This window comes from Microtus pennsylvanicus, chromosome 19 (assembly GCF_037038515.1).
Source record: "Microtus pennsylvanicus isolate mMicPen1 chromosome 19, mMicPen1.hap1, whole genome shotgun sequence".
Classification (NCBI taxonomy): Eukaryota; Metazoa; Chordata; class Mammalia; order Rodentia; family Cricetidae; genus Microtus; species Microtus pennsylvanicus.
In genome coordinates this window covers 3,444,937-3,461,934 of record NC_134597.1, presented here as the reverse complement: position 1 = coordinate 3,461,934, position 16,998 = coordinate 3,444,937, and the positions used below count along the sequence as shown (strand labels likewise).

Genomic DNA, 16,998 nt, shown 5'->3' with positions numbered 1-16,998 from the left:
TTAAAAATGGGGTACTGAACTGAACAGAGAATTCTCAACAGAAGAATTTCAAATGGCCAAAAGATACTTAAGGACATATTCAACTTCCTTAGCTATCAGGGAAATGCAAATCAAAACAACTTTGAGATACCATCTTACACCTGTCAGAATGGCTAAAATCCAAAACACCAGTGATAACGTATGATGGAGATGATGTGGAGTAAAGGAAACACTCATCCATTGCTGGTGGGAATACAAACTTTTGTAACCACTTTGGAAATCAGTGTGGTGGTTTCTCAGAAAATTGGAAGTCAACCTACCTCAGGATCCAGCAATACCGCTCTTGGGAATACACCCAAGAGATGCCCAAGTAAACTACAAAAACATTTGTTCTACTATGTTTATAGCAGTATTGTTTGTAATAGCCAGAACCTGGAAACAACCTAGATGCCCCTCAATGGAAGAATGGATAAAAAAAAGTGTGGAATATATACACATTAGAGTACTACTCAGCGGTAAAAAACAATGACATCTTGAATTTTGCATGCAAATGGATAGAAATAGAAAACACTATCCTGAGTGAATTAACCCAGACCCAAAAATACAAATATGGTATGTACTCACTCATTAGTGGATTCTAGCCATAAACAAAGGATATTGAGCCTATAGTTCGTGATCCTAGAAAAGCTAAGTAATAAAGTGAATCCCCCCCCCCCCCCGCCCACCGCCACCGCAAAAAAACCCATATATAGATCCTTCTGGAAATTGAAAGCAGACAAGATCACCAGGCAAAAGTTGGGAGCATAGGGGTGGGTGGGGGTGGGAGGAAGGGGAGAGGGGGAGAGAGAAGGGAGAAGGGAAGGATTGGGGAGAGCTTGGGGAAATGGGATGGTTGAGATGGAGGACGGACTGATATGGGAGCAGGGAAGAAGATATCTTAATTAAGGGAGCCATTTTAGGTTTGACAAAAGATTTGGCTCTATAGGGGTTCCCAACTGTCCATGGGATGTCCCCAGCTAGGAACCTAGGCAGTGGAGAAGAGGGTGCCTGAACCGGCCTTGTCCCATAGTCAGACTGATGACGACTATCTTGAATATCACCATAGAACCTTCGTCCGGTGACAGATGGAGATAGAGACAGAGGCCCACGTCAGAACACTGAACTGAGCTCCCAAGGTCCAGTTGAAGAGCGGAAGGAGGGAGAATATGAGCAAGGAAGTCAGGACCACGAGAGGTTCGTCCACTCACTGAGATGTTGTAACTGATCTAATGGGAGCTCACCAAAGCCAGCTGGACTGGGACTGAATGTGCATGGGATTAAACTGGACACTTTTAATGTGGCTGACTATTGGGGCAGACTGAGAAGCCTATGATAATTGCGCTGGGTTTTGTCTCTACTGCATGTACTGGCTTTTTGTGATCCTAGGCTATTTGGATGCACACCTTCCTAAGCCTGGTTGTGTGTGTGTGGGGGGGCTTGGACTTTCCACAGGGCAGGGTACCCTGCCCTCTCTTAGGTTTGGAGGGGGAGGGGGACAGCGAGAAGGGGAGCTGGAGGGATATGGGAAGAGGGGAGGAAGTGGAAATTTTGAATGGTATTATTTATAAAGCAATAAAAATGAATGAATTGAACATCAGTGTAAGACAGCTTTAAGTCAACTGAAGAAACCAACTTCAAAAGTTGGAAATGCTCACGTGATAAATTAAAGGAAAATTCCAGATATATTCAGGGAGGGACAATAGAACCCAGTTTCTACAGAATTTGAAGCTAACGTACATGCTTTAGTTTCATCAGATCAACAAACAAATTTTCTTAGAAGAATTCATTACTAAGGTACAAATGGAGTTCAAATTTCTCTTTTCAATAAACCTACCCAGTTTAATACTTAAAAAAAGAAAGAAAAAGAAAATCGAAGATATATTTTCATAAAATTTCCACCTACCTTTATGTCTTCTTTCATAAAGTATTTGCTAAAATATTTCAATAATTTGAGTAGTGACATTTGTTTATTATTTAGTTCTGTAAGTGCAGTTGAAATTTGTAATGAAACTTTATTTTTACATAAGTTACTAAATTCACACTTTGTGTAAATGGTGTGACAGAGATCTTACACATGATTTACTCTTTTTCTCCCAAATGTAACATTCTACAAAAATATAGTATAGTACAGCAATTGTGAATAGTTTGGTATTATTAGAGTACAAAATACCTCTCCCACTCCCCACCCCAGATGACCTCTCCCCTTCCCCACCTTAGAATACGTCTCCTCTCCCAACCCTATAACACCTCTGCCCCTCACCACCCCAGAACAACTCTCCCCTCCCCACCCTAGGATATCTCTCTCCCTCCACACCCCAGAATAGCTCTACCCCCCAAATTCAGGAATACTTTCCCCTCCCCACCCTAGGATAGTTCTCTTGCTCCTCACCCCAGAATATCTCTCCCATTCCCCACCCTCCAAAACTCTCCCCCTCCTCAACCCAGAATGCCTTTCCCCTCCCCACCCCAGAATACCTGTCTCCTCCCTAACCTAGGATACATCTCTTCCCTCACCCTAGGATAACTCTCCCCTCCCCATCCTAGGATATCTCTCCTCTTCCCCACCTCAGAATACCTGCCTATGTACACCAGTATACCTCTCCCCCCTTCTCCCTAGAACACCTCTCCTCCTTCCCTCCAGAATACCTCTCCCTCCCCACCCTAGGATACCTCTCTTCCTCCACACCCCAGGATAGCTCTACCCCCCCCAATTCAGGAATACTTTTCCCCTTTTCACAATAGGATACTTCTCTTGCTCATCTCCCATTTCCCACCCCCCAAAAACTCTGCCCCTCCCCACCCTGGAATACTTCTCTCCCTCCCCAACCCAGAATACCTTTTTCCTCCCCATCCAAGAATTACTCTTTCCTCCCCATCCTAGGATATCTCTCCTCTTCCCCACCTCAGAATGCCTACCCATGTACTCCAGGATACCTCTCCCCCCTTCTCCCTAGAACACCTCTTCTCCTTCCCCTAGAATACCTCTCCCTCCCTACCTTAGGACACCTCTCCCCCTCCCCACCCTAGAATACCTCTCCCTTCTCTGCCCAGAATACCTCTCCCTTCCCACCTTAGAATACCTCTCCCACACCCTACCCTAGAATACCTCTCCCTCTCCCCACCCTCAGATGACCTCTCCTCTCCCCACCCCAGAATACCTCTTCCTTTCCCTACCCCAAAATACTCCCCCCCCCATTCCTCTCTAAACAAGTGGATTCCTCCTGGGCTGTTCTCTGGTTTCACCCACTTCTTGCTGCTTGTCTTCTCTCAATGACCACTTGTCACTCATTCCTAAGCCTTTGCCTTTTAAAGAACAATATGTAAGTTTAAATCACAATGTCAACTGCTAAAATTGATCTAAAGGAAGCTTTATTTCATCTCACTTCTTCACGTGTTTCGAGGCACGGCTGCTCTGTTGTTCTTGGTGTGTGCTGAAGCAGATGATCATCACAGTAGTTGCACTGGTGGAGGTGACTACAATCGCGGCAGGCAGAAAATAGAGACAAAGAAACAAGAAAGGTCCAGGGACAAGAGAAGGGCTAGGGCCAAGATATAACAGGGCCACCCTCAGCGAGCTACTTCCCTTAATCACTCCCACCTCCTCACGTTTCTAGAACATAGTGCCATGATGTCAGCTGCAGTTTTCCTTGTCTACCAGATCTGTGGAGGTGATGGTGGAACTTAGATTGGAATTGTGTCTAAAGGAGTCCCAGCCACTGAGATATTTCAAGTAACAAATAGGAACGATGCTCAAAGGAAACAGAACAGCCAGCCCTAGACAGTATAAAGTACAGTGTCTGACATCCAACACAATGTCAACAATGCAAACAAGCAGGAAAATAAGAGAAGAACAGGGGCGGATTTTGTTGAGCCGAAACGAGCCCAAACCTCCGAATTCGCATACACAGAAACCATCTGGCTCATCAAAGGGAGGCGGCAGGGTGCTTCCTACACAGCAGTCGCTGTCAGTCAGGCTACAGGTGAAGAGGAGGCTCCTCACATAGCTTTCCTTTTAGTGAATGTCCACTGTTCTCGCTAGACCCATTTATTGTTCAGTTCTCTTTTGGAAAAGTACCAGAGTCTATCTATAACTGATGGCTTTGGGACGAGAGGAAAACTGGTCATTTGGTCACCTATTCATATCATAGCACCATGGCATTGTTCCTGGTGCGAGAGTTAATTTTTATAGGAAAATAATACTATCTTTTAAAAAATTTTGTCAAGCTATCTCAAGTCGGACATCAAAGGCAAACTTGAGACTCACCTATTGGGCATATGAAATGGACTGCCCATGGGGAGAGTGCCCCGCATCCTTGGAGGGAGTGACTGATGTATGCTGTACACCTTTCCCCACGTCACAATGCAAGGCTCCAGGAGTCAATCTGAGTACATCCTCTCTCTGACACATTTGTGGTCAACTTGAAATGCACTGGATTTTAGCTTTCTTGCTTGATAAGCCAATCAGAAAGGTTGTCGTAAAGGGATGATGTGACAGAACTTGCGAATGTCGTTCACTGGTTTCAGACTGAAATCCGGCATGATGCGCTACCCAGGGCAGGGATGAACTGCCTGGGGTGAGTTAGAAATTAAGTTTCAGCCAGGAAATTAATGTGAGAATGCGTGTGTGGGTGGTGGATGCTCTGCCCTATCCATCAGTACCGCCATGATAATAATAAAGGCTAACCAAAGATCTACTTAATAAAATTCAGTAAGAATATGAAAGTATTGAGATTTTGGTTACATTTTGGTGCAAATATCCTTGATCAGCATGGATAATTAATGCATCCAACAAGGACCTGAGAAGAATAGCTGCAATAGGCAGGACAGAAGAAGTTATACTTCAGTTTGGGAGTTACCTGGAGCAGGCAGAATAAAATGATGGCTGGGAAAGATCTCTGGCAGTGTGCACAGAATCTGTCGCGGCCACCCTTGTCCCGCAAGAATGACGCGACCACCGGAGCTCTTCTCACTGCAGTTTATTCCAGGACTTTATTCACTTTCTCACTTTTCCCCTCTCTCTCTTCCTCTCTCCCCCTTCTTCTTTTGACCTCTCTCTTTTTTTTCTCTCTCTCTCTGACCTCTCTCCTTTTTTCCTTTTTCTTCTTTCTCTTTCTTTGATCTCTCTCCTTGACCTCTCTCTCCTCTCCTTTTGACCTCTCTCTCTGGGCAAACCTCTCCCAGCCCTTAAGTAGGCATGGGCTGTCAATCCCAGATTGCCAGGTGGGCACTGCCCATAGGCCCACACATATGCAAGCAGCTGATAATCATTGCGTGATCATAGCATAGGTCAGGCCTTAGCCATAGGAGTTGATTATACATCTCCATCAGTTGTGATTCCACGCAGCTCGCTACAAGAATCCTGCTGTTTCTAACCACAGGCCAGTCACAGTGGCTGAGGCACAGCCTTGTGCTGGTCCCAAGATGAATGTCTTGGGGGAGGGGAGGGCTCTTTTGCTTCTTTTAGAGCAACCCATAAACATGGTACTTGGGGCACCCTGGCTTTGATTGTGCTGAGTGATTTCAGGCAAATCTGGACATAGGCGCCACCTAGCGTTAAAAGAGTGGAAGTGGCTTCTGTTTTGAAGAAAACAAAAAGGTCACAGAAACTTGGAAAGATTAGACACAAACAGAACGAGATGAGGAACTACAATAATAGAATAAACACTTGATCGTTAAATGTCCAATTCATGTCACACCCAACAAACATCAAGGTTTTTCAGGAACTTATAATCTCAGTTGGATCTAAAGCATGCCGGACGTATGGCCGAACCACTGGAGAAGAAAAACCTGAGGTAAAGAAAACTCAAGAAGTTTAGGAAAAAAAAAAACAGTAGAAAAGGTTCCAAACTTAACAAAGAGATGGCAGCAGTTTGAAAAATTACATGCAGATTCTTGATCTGAAAAATACTCTTCAGGAAATTAAACAAACCTCTAGGAGGTGTGGATAGCAAGGCGGAGCCAAGAGAACCAAGAACGGCCTAGGGACACTTGGGAAATAAGCCAGAGAGGCAAGAAGTGAAAATGAGTGACGGCAGAGAAGAATGTTCCGGAGGCACTGAAAGGGATACGATCATTCTATTGGGTTCCAGGACTTGAGAAAGTGAAAAAGGCGAAAGTTCATTCAAAGGTATAATAATGAAAAACTTCCCAAACTAGAAAAAGATACAAATATTCGTGTGTATGAAGGTTACAGGTCGCCAGTGTAACTCAATCAATCAAACTCACAGGTGACAGGTAGGTGGAAAATGTTCAGGGCTCCAAGAGAAAGGACGAAGACAATACATAGCGAAAATCCAGTTCACCCCAGAGTGGATTCTCTGCAGATACTATAGAGGCCTGGACAGTGAGACGTAAGGTTTGTACAGGACTGAGGAATCCTCCTGCCTCTGCGTCCAGAGAGCCGGGACTAAGGGTGTGCACCACAATACCCAGCTAAACTTAAAAAGCATTTTTTTTTTAGTTTTTAAAAAAATTTTCCATGTGTTGGTCTTTTCCCCTCATGTGTATCCATACACCACATGCATGCGTACAGTATCAGTCGAGGCCAGAGAGCTGTGGATTCCTTTGGAAATACAAATACAAATGGTAGTTACCCACCATGTGGGTAATGGGGCTTGAACTCGCAACCACTGGAGGAGCAGTCAATCCTCTTAACTTCCGAGCCATCTCAACAGCACTAAAATAAGCGATTTTTTTGAGCAGCCAAGTAACAAGAAAGAAATCAAGAAAGAAGTTCAAACATTTCTTGAAATAAACCAAAATGGTGACCCAATATGTCAAAACTTGTTCGACGCAACAAAAGCAGTACTAAGAGGTAGGTTTGCAGCAACTTGTGGCCGTATCAGAGACAGACAGACAGAAGGCTGGAGAGAAGGATTAGTGGGGAACGCACTTGCTGGAGGCCAGGTTTTCAGCAGCCATGCAGGTGCCTCGTAGGATTTGTAGTAACCTACCTGTAGTCCCAGAGTGAGGAGGACAGAGACAATGGGGCCTCGAGATTGGCGGCTAGCCAGTCGAGCTGGATTGACAAGATCTGGGTTTAAATGAGAGTTCTCACTTCAATATAAAAAGCAAAGAATTGAGTAGAGGAAGACACTTGGTGTCAGCCTCTGGCCTCCGAATGCGCACGCATGCAAACAAGCGCCATAGGTACGCATGCCGGAAAGTGGAGAGATACCAAATAACAATTACTCAATCCCAGTGAACTAGAAGACAGTTAAAATATGAATCCAAAGTCAGTGGAAGGTAAGACACAATAAAAATCCGAGCAGAAAGAGATAAAGTGTAGATTTAAAACTATAAAAGAATCAGCTCGCTGCTGGCGCTGCTTCGCTTTCGGGTGCCGTGTTCCGCATTTCCTGCCAGCTCCGATGCTCGGGCCCCATCGTCACACGGTGGCTTCTGCTTTGGAGGAGTTGCAGAAGGACCTGGAAGAGGTCCAAGTGTTGCTGGAAAAGTCCACTAGGAAAAGAGTACGTGACAATCTTACAAGTGAAAAGTCCAAGACAGACAGAAATAAAGAACAAGATGTAGTAGCAGTCACAGAAGAAACCAGTACTTGACAGTGAAAAGCCAGCTGCTGGGGTGGGCTCCATTTACAACGGGATACACTGTGAAAAGCAGTCAGATAAGTCTGTGAAAAATCTACATTACCGTACCTGGAGTTCATCAGGTTCCCACTGAGAATGTCCAGGTACACTTCACAGAGAGGTCATTTGAGCTTTTGGTAAAAAAAAAAAAAAAATCTCAACGGCAAGAATTACTCTATGATTGTGAACAATCTTTTGAAACCCATCTCTGTGGAAAGCCGTTCCAAAAAAAAAAGTCAAGACTGATACCGTTATCATCTTATGTAGAAAGAAAGCAGAAAACACACGATAGGACTACTTAACTCAGGGGGGAAAGAATGCAAAGAGAAAGAAAAGCCTTCCTGTGACGCTGAAACAGATCCTCGTGAGGGATTAATGAACGTTCTAAAAAAAAAATTATGGAGAAGGAGATGATGACATGAAGAGAGCCTTTCATAAAACATGAGTGGAATCTAAAGAGGAGCAAGCCAGAGAAGACACAGAATATTGAGACTTAAGTCCTTTAGGAACTGTGTTGTGGAATGCTCAGGTTTCCAGTAAGGGACTATTGTTGAACTGTACATAAAATTTGACAGATAACTATTTACGCAGCCTTCTAAGTAAAGACAGCAAATTCTCCATTTCTTGCTGGAGGATTTGACTTAAATAAAAATTTGTACACAAACTTGCAAGTTACTATAAACCAGTTACCCGTTATTACCAGCTTAAGCATTGTTTGTGCCATGAGTTACCATGTACTACTAATTAAGTATATTTATGAATATAAAATCAAAAAGAAAGACAAATGACAAAAAATAGACAAACATTTTGGTAAGTACTGCCGTGTAGTAGGAGCTGCGGGCTGCAACCCGGCTCCCAGCTAGTTTTACCCAAAACAATTACACGGAAACTGTATTCTTTTAAACACTGCCTGGCCCATTAGTTTCAGCCTCTTATTGGCTCATTCTCACATCTTGCTTTAACCCATTTCTAATAATCTGTGTAGCACCACGAGGTGGTGGCTTACCGGAAAGATCTTAACCTGCATCCATCTCGGAGAGGAGAGCTATGGTGTCTGCCTCATTGCCTTATGCCCAGCATTCTGTTCTGTCTACTCCACCCACCTATGTTCTGTCCTATCAGGCCAAGCAGTTTTCTTTATTAAATTAACCAATGAAAGCAACAGATAGACAGATGAGTCTCCTACATCACTGCCATGGATCAGTTGGCTTATAAAAATATAACCACGATGCAAAAGTTTAAAAATTCATCTATTCCTTTGTTCAATAAAGTTGAAGCTTTACGTAAAAAAAATATAAAAGAATCACATTCTTTTTATGCTTTAAATATGAGAATGTCTATTTACTCCGTGTCATAATGAATATATACATATATGTGTGTCTATATGTATATATCTATACATATATACATATACACACATGTAAACACACACCTCCACACCCCTATTTAAAACAGATGCTCACACCTAAGAGACTGCATTGTCATTTGAGACTCCAGACTCAGACTTTTGAACAAAGTTGGAACTCCAGGAGATAGACACAGGAGCTGTTGGGAGCCAGGAAGCATATGTTATGGTTTGAGTGTAAAATGCCTTTGCTAGGCAGCACTATTTTAAGTACAGACTCTAGGAAGAATGCCTACCTGGACCATGTATGCCACTAATAGGAGATGCCTTTGAAAGTCATTCCAGGCCCTTGACCCTCTCATTTCTCCCCATGTCTTTCTGCTGCCAGATAAGTGGCCTCTGCCACACACTTTGCCATCATGACATACTGCCTCAGTTGAGGTCCAGAAACAGGAAGTCAGAAACCGAGATAAAAATGGCTCAGTTGTAAGGTGCTTGCTTCAGGAGCACAGGGGTCTGACGTTGGATCCTGAGAACCCACAGAAAGTCTTACACAATAAGGTGCATCTGCAATCCCTGCATTTCAGGGACAGGATGAGGATAAAAGATGGGGAGGTCCTTGAATGCTCGTGAGTCATCTGGTTGGATTTATACAGCTGTGAACAGCAAGAGGTTCCATCTCAAACAAGGTATAAGGAAACAGGGCAAGGGCTGTCCTGTTTCTGTTACCTCCACACACATGCTTTCTGATCTCTATATGTGTGCCATATCATGCATATGCCAATTCCTCCATAAATGTACAAACCTGTGCACATTTGTCCACACACGAGAGAAATTATTAGCACCCCTAATTCCTTACTCCCTTAAGTTGTTCCCTCAAAAATGTTTCCTCAAACTAGTCAGAGGTAATTATTACAGTATTATTCACAGAGCGACACAAACTAAAGAAGGAGAAATTCGAAAAGGTACATGAAAACAAACACCAACACACCTGTACAAAGTCTCTGGATAGTCAAAGCCATCTTGAAAAAAAAGTAGTGTACTTTACACTATTGACTTCAAAGTTCATAACAATAATAATTCATACAGCTTTGTGTTGGCAATGGCACAGAACAGAGCCCAGCAGCAAGGCTGTATCAGGAGTTTTGACAATGGTGCTAAGAACACACATTGAAGAGAAGAGAGTCTTCCAATAAATAGCGCTGGGAAAACCCGAAGTACAGGTGCAGATAATGAGACCAGAACCTTCACTGTTGTCAGCTATAAAAAACAGGCCCCTAATGAATATATACATATATGTGTGTGTCTATCATGACATCTCTTTCCTTTCTCTCCCTCTCTGTCCTTCCACTTATTGACCATCCTGTTCCTTCATGTCCTCCTCCTTCCTCCCCTTCTGTCCTCCCCATCCCCTTTTACCCTCCCTCTTCCCACCCCTACACTCCCAATTTTCTCAGGAGATCTTGTCTGTTTCCCCTTCCCAGGGGGATCCATGTGTATCGCTCTTAGGGTTCTCCTTTGTTACCTAGTGTCTCTGGGATCATTGGCTATAGGTTGGGTACCCTTTGCTAAGTCTAATATCTACTTATGAGTGATTACATATCATATTTGTCTGTCTGGGTCTGGGTTACCTCTCTCCAGCTGGTTTTATCAAGATTTCATTGTTTTTTTTTTTGTTACCACTGAATAGTACTCCATTGTGTAAATGTACCACATTTTCCTTATCCATTGTTTGGTTGAGGGACACCTAGGCTATTTCTAGGCTCTATAATATGAATAATGCTGTTATGAACACAGTTTAGCAAACGTCTCTGTGGTATGAGTGTGCATCCTTTGGGTATATGCCCAAGAGTGGTATTACTGGGTCTTGAGGTAAATTGATTCCCAATTTTCTGAGAAATTGCCACACTGATTTTAAAAGTGGCTGTACAAGTTTGCACTCACACCAGCAATGGAATTTTCCCCTTATTCCACATCATCTCCAGCACAAGCTATTACTGGTGGTTTTGATCATAGCCATTCCGACTGATGTAGGATGGTATCTCAGAGCCATTTTGGTTTGCATTTCCCTGGTAAGTAAAGATGTTGAGCAGTTTCTTAAGTGCCTTTTGACCATTTGCAATTCTTCTGTTGAGAATTCTCTGTTTAGATCTGTGGCCCATTTTTTTGATTGGATTATTTGATATTTTGATGTCTAGTTTCTTCAGTTCCTTATATATGTTGGAGATCAGTCCTCTGTCTGATGTGGGGTTAGTAGAGATACTTTTCCATTCTGTAGGCTGCCGTTTTTGTCTTATTGACTGTGTCCTTTGCCTTACAGAAGCTTCTCAGTTTCAGGAGGTCCCATTTATTAATTGTTGCTCTCAGTGTCTGTGCTACTGGTGCTGTATTTAGAAAGTGGTCTCCTGTGCCCATGCATTCAAGGCTACTTCCCACTTTCCCTTCTGTGAGCTTCAGTGTAGCTGGATTTATGTTGAGGTCTTTGATCCATTTGAACTAAAGGTTTGTGCATGGGGATTGATATGGATCTATTTGTATTCTTCTACATGATACCATCCAGTTATGCCAGAACCATTGGTTGAAGATGATTTCTTTTTTCAATTTAGCTTTTTTGTCAAAAGCAGGTGTTGTGGATTAATATCATGGTCTTCAATTCAATTCCATTGGTCCATCTGTCTGTGTTTATGCCAATACCAAGCTGTTTTCATTACTGTCGCTCTATATTAGAACTTGAAGCCAGGGATAATGATGCCTCCCGAAGTTTCTTTATTGGAGAGGATTGTTTGGCTATCCTGGGTTTTTGTTTTTCTATATGAAGTTGAGTATTGTTCTTTGAAGATCTGTGAAGAATTGTGCTGGGATTTTGATGGGGATCGCATTGAAACTGTAGATTGCTTTTGGTAGGATTGCCATTTTTACTATGTTAATCCTACCTATTTATTAGCATGGGAAATCTCTCCATTTTCTAATACCTTCCTCAATTTCTTTCCTCAAAGACTTAAAGTTCTTGTACAGGTCTTTCACTTCTTTGGTTAGTGTTACCCCAAAATATTTTATGTTGTTTGTGGCTATTGTAAATGGCAATGATTCTCTGATTTCTTTCTCAGCCCCTTTATCACTAGTATAAAAGGAAGGCTATTGTTTTTGTTGTTGTTGTTGTTGCTGTTGTTGATCATGTATCCTGCCACATTACTGAAGGTGTTTATCAGATGTATGCATTCCCTTGTATAATTTTGGGGGGGTCACTTACATATACTATCATGTCATCTGCAAATAGCAAATGTTTGACTTCTTTTCCAATTTGTAGCCCTTTGATTACCTTTTGTTGTCTTATTGCTCTAGCTAAGACTTTGAGTACTATTTTGAATAGACATTGAGAGAGTGGACAGTCTTAACCTGTTCCTGGTTTTAGTGGAATTGCTTTGAGTTTCTCTCCATTTAATTTGAAATTGGCTGTCAGTTTGCTGCACATGATTTTATTATGGTTAGATACATTCCTTGTACCCTTGATCTGTCCAAGACCTTTATCATGAAGGGGTGTTGGATTTTGTCAAATGCTTTTACAGCATCTAGTGAGATTATCATAGGACTTTTTTCTTTAAGTTTATTTATATGGGTTACATTGATAGATCCCTGCATCTCTGGGTTGATGCCAACTTGATCATAGTGGGGATATTTTTTGATGTGTTCTTGGATTCAGTTTGCAAGCATTTTACTGAGTATTTTTGTATAAATGTTTAGGAAGGAAATTGGTCTGTAATTTTCTTTCTTAGTTGTATATTTGTGTGGTTTGGGTACCAGGGTAACTGTTGTCTCATAAAAAAAGTTTGGCAATGTCCCTTTTGTTTCTATAGTGTGAAATAATTTGAGAACTATTGCTATTAACTCTTCTTTGAAATTCCAGTAGAATTCTGAACTGAACTTATCTAGCCCTGGGCTTTTTTTGATAGGGAGACTTTTGTTAACTTACTTTTTTTCCTTAGGGATTATAGGTCTATTTAAATTCTTTATTGTTCTTGATTTAATATTGGTTTGTGGTACCTATCCATAAAATTGCCCATTTCCTTTAAATTTTCCAATTTTGTGAAGTAGAGGTTTTTGAAGTATAACCTGATGATTCTCTGTATTTCCTCTGGGTCTGTTGTTATGTCTTCCTTTTCATTTCTGATTTTGTTAATTTGCTTATTTTCTCTTTGCCTGTTGGTTAGTTTGGATAAGGGTTTGTCTATCTTGTTGATTTTCTCAAGAACCAACTTTTTGTCTCATTGATTCTTTGTATTACTTTTTCTGTTCCTATTTTATTGATTTCAAGTTTTAATTTGGCTATTTTATGGTATTTACTCCTCCTGGATGAGTTGGCTTCTGTTTCTTCTAGAGCATTCAGATGTCCTGCTGAGTCACTTGTATGAGGTTCTTTATGTAGGCACTTAGTGCTATGAGTTTTCCTCTTAGCACTGCTTTCAAAGTGTCCCATAAGTTTGGTTATGTTGTGGATTTTTTTTCATTGAATTCTAGAAAGTCTTTAATTTTTTTAATTTCTCCCTTGACCCAGGGTTGATTCAGTTGTTCATTGTTCAATTTACATGAGTTTGTAGGCTTTCTGCAATTAGTGTTTTTGAATTCTAACTTTAAGTCATGGTGAGCTGATAAGATATAGAGGATTGTTCCAATTACTTTTGTATCTGTTTAAGTTTGCTTTGTGACCAAGCATGTGGTCAGTTTTAGAGATGGTTCCATGAAATATTGAGAAGGTATATTTTTTTGTGTTTGGGTGAAATGTTCTGTAGATGTCTTTAGATCCATTTGAGTCATGATATCTCTTAGCTCTCTTATTTCTCTGTTAAGTTTCTTTCTGACAGACCTGTTCATTGTTGATAATGGAATGTTGAAGTCTCCTATTTTTAATGTGTGAGGTTTGATGTGTGATTTAAACTGTAGTAATGTTTCTTTTACGTATGTGGGTGTTCTTGTATTTGTGGCATTGATGTTCAGGGTTGAGACTGAACATCAGTCTTTATCTTGATGGATTTTTCCTGTGATGAGTATGAAGTGTCCTTTTCCATCTCTTTTGAATGATTTTAATTTGAGGTCTATTTTGTTAGATATTAGGATAGCTACATTTCTTTGTTTCTTAGGTCCATTTTATTGGAAAAATTTTTCCCAAGCCTTTACTCTGAGGTAATAATGTCTATCTTTGAGGTTGAGGTGTGTTTCTTGAATGCAAGAGAAGAATGAATCTTGTTTTTGTATCCATTCTCTTAGCCTGTTTTTTTAATAGGTGAATTGAGTCCATTGATATTAAGAGATTTTAATGACCAATGATTGTTTATTCCTGTTATTTTTAGGTTGTAGTGCTTATCTGTGTTCCTTCTTTGGGGTTTACTAGTGTGAGGAGTGAGGTTACTTGTTGCCTGTATTTTTGTGGGTTCAGTTAACTTCCTTGAGTGTAATTTTCCTTCTGGTACTTTCTGTAATGCTGGATTTGTGGATAGGTAATGTTTCAATTTGGTTTTGTCATGAAATATCTTGTTATCACGATCTATGGTAATTGAAAGCTTTACTGGGTATAGGAGTCTGGGTTTCATCCATAATCTTTTAGTGTCTGCAGCATGTTTGAAAAAGACCTTCTGATTTTCATTGTCTCCATTGATAAGTCAGGTAAAATTCTGATAGTTCTGCCTTAATATGTTATTTGGCCTTTTTCTTTTGCAACTCTTAATAGTCTTTCTTTATTCTGTATATTTAGTGTTTTGATTATTATGTCACAAGGGACTTTATTTTTCTGGTCCAGTCTATTTAGTATTTTGTAAGCTTCTTGTATCTTCATAGGGATATCCTTTTTAGGTTGGAAAGATTTCTTCTAAGATTTTGTTGAATATATTTTCTGTGCCTTTCAGCTGGAGTTCTTCTTCTATCCTTGTTATTCTTAAGTTTGGTCTTTTCATGGTGTTTCAGATTTCCTGGATGTTTTCTGTTAAGAATTTGTTAGATTTAACATTTTCTTTGACCAATGATTCTAATTTCTCTATCATGTCTTCAACTCCTAAGGGTCTGTTTTCCATCTCTTATAATCTGTTGGCTAAGCTTGCATCTGTAGTTCATGTTCATTTACCCAGATTTTACATTTTCAGAATTCCATCAGTTTGCATTTTCTTTATTGCCTTTATTTCAATTTTCAAGTCCTGAACTGTTTGAGCTGTTTGCTTCAGCTGTTTGTTGTTATTGGGTTTCTTTAAAAGATTTATTGATTTCTTCCAATTTTTGTTTGTTGTCTCCTCCATTTCTTTAAGGGAAATTTTCATTTTCTCTTTAAGGGTCTCTATCATCTTCATAAAGTTATATGTAAAGTCTTTTTCTTCTGCTTCTTCAGGGTTAGGTTGTTCAGGTCTTCCTGTTGCAGGACCACTAGATTCTGGTGGTGCCATATTGGTCTTTATGTTGTTGGATGTGTTCTCACATTGCCATCTGCCCATCTCTTCCTCTAGTGGGTGAACATGGGGCCTGTGGTTTAGGTGATCATTCTTTCTCTGAGTGCAGGATGGTTTGTATCTCTAGTGGATGCTGATAAGGCTCTAGGGCTCCTCTTCACAGGCAGTGTAGGCCAAGGCTCTCTCCAGTGTGCTGTAGGAGGTTCTTTTTTCTATGTGTTATTTTCATTGGTTGAATAAAGAGTCTGCCTTGGCCTTTTGATAGGGCAGCCCTTAGGTGGGTGGAGTAGACAGAACAGAATGCTGGAAAGAAGGGAAGTGTGGCAGATGCCATGATTCTCCTTCCCGGGACGGATGCTGGTTAGACTCATGCCGGTAAGCCACAGTCAAGTGGCAATACACATTAATGGAGATGGGTTAATCAAGATGTGAGAGGTAGCCAATAAGAGGCTAGAACTAATGGGCCAGGCGGTGTTTAATAAATACAATTTCCATGTGGTCATTTCAGGGGTTAAGCTAGCCAAGCAGCCGGGAGCCGGGCAGTGGGCCACAGCCCGCCTCTCCTCCTACAACACAGTGCCTATTTGGGCTAAGACTTTGTCCAGGGCCAGTCTGGGCCAAGGCTCTGGTGGTCACAGATGTGGTGGGGGATGGTAATGGGTATGTGGAGGTTGCTCAGGGTTTCCAGGGCTTGGTGGGTGGTGGTCTGGCTTGGGATGTTCTTCCCAGGGCTAGGACCTAGAGAGCTGAGCCCTCCAACCAGGAACCCAGATATTTACCTCTCCAGGAGTAGTCTGGGCCAAGAATAAACAGATTCTTAAACAGGCAAAAGTTCTTAAGGCATTGTTTAGTTGAAAACATACAAATAGCCAGAAGGTATATTTGAGAAACAACAACAACTGACCATCAGCCATCAAAGAAATGTGAAGCAAAGCCTCAATAGGGGATCGTTTTTACCCCAGAAGGAGTCACTATCATTAGAACAAAACTTAAGGAGTGTCTACAAGGATGTGTACAGGAGGAACCAGCACACACTGTATTTGGGAGTGTAAAATAGTACAATCACCATGAAACAAAGTATGGATGTTTCTCAAAAATTAAAAATAGAACTGCCAGATGATTGAATAATACCACTTACTTGTATATATCCAGAGGAAATGAATTTAGTTTAAGAAAAAAATATCCATCTTCATGTTCACTGCAGTTTTGCTCCACAATAACCTTAAGTAGAATCAACCTGGGTAACCATACGTTTATGGATGCACAGAGAAAATAGTTGTTTATAAGTGATGAAATAATATTTAACAAAGTAAAGGAATAAAATCCTGTAGTTTGTAAGAACATGGGTAAAAATGGAGATCATTGTATTAAATGACATGCCAGTCACAGAAAGACAAATACCACTTGATCTTGCTCATATGTAGAATCTAAGCAGACTAATCTCATAGAAGATGAAAATAGAGGGGTATAGGAAGTAATTCAGTTGGAATGATGCTTGCCTGATATGTGTGAAGTCCTGGGTTTGATCCCCAGCACTCCATTAAACAGGCACGGTGGTGTACACTATACTTGGGGTAGATATGGGAAATGAAGGTCATCTTTGGCTACTCAGTGAGTT

The 16,998-nt window shown here is 41.1% G+C and overlaps 1 pseudogene; it reads left to right on the top strand.

Moving 5' to 3' along the window:
- Nucleotides 1-7,545: 7,545 nt before the first annotated feature.
- Nucleotides 7,546-8,097, top strand: LOC142838327 (calcyclin-binding protein pseudogene; annotated as a pseudogene).
- Nucleotides 8,098-16,998: the final 8,901 nt, after the last annotated feature.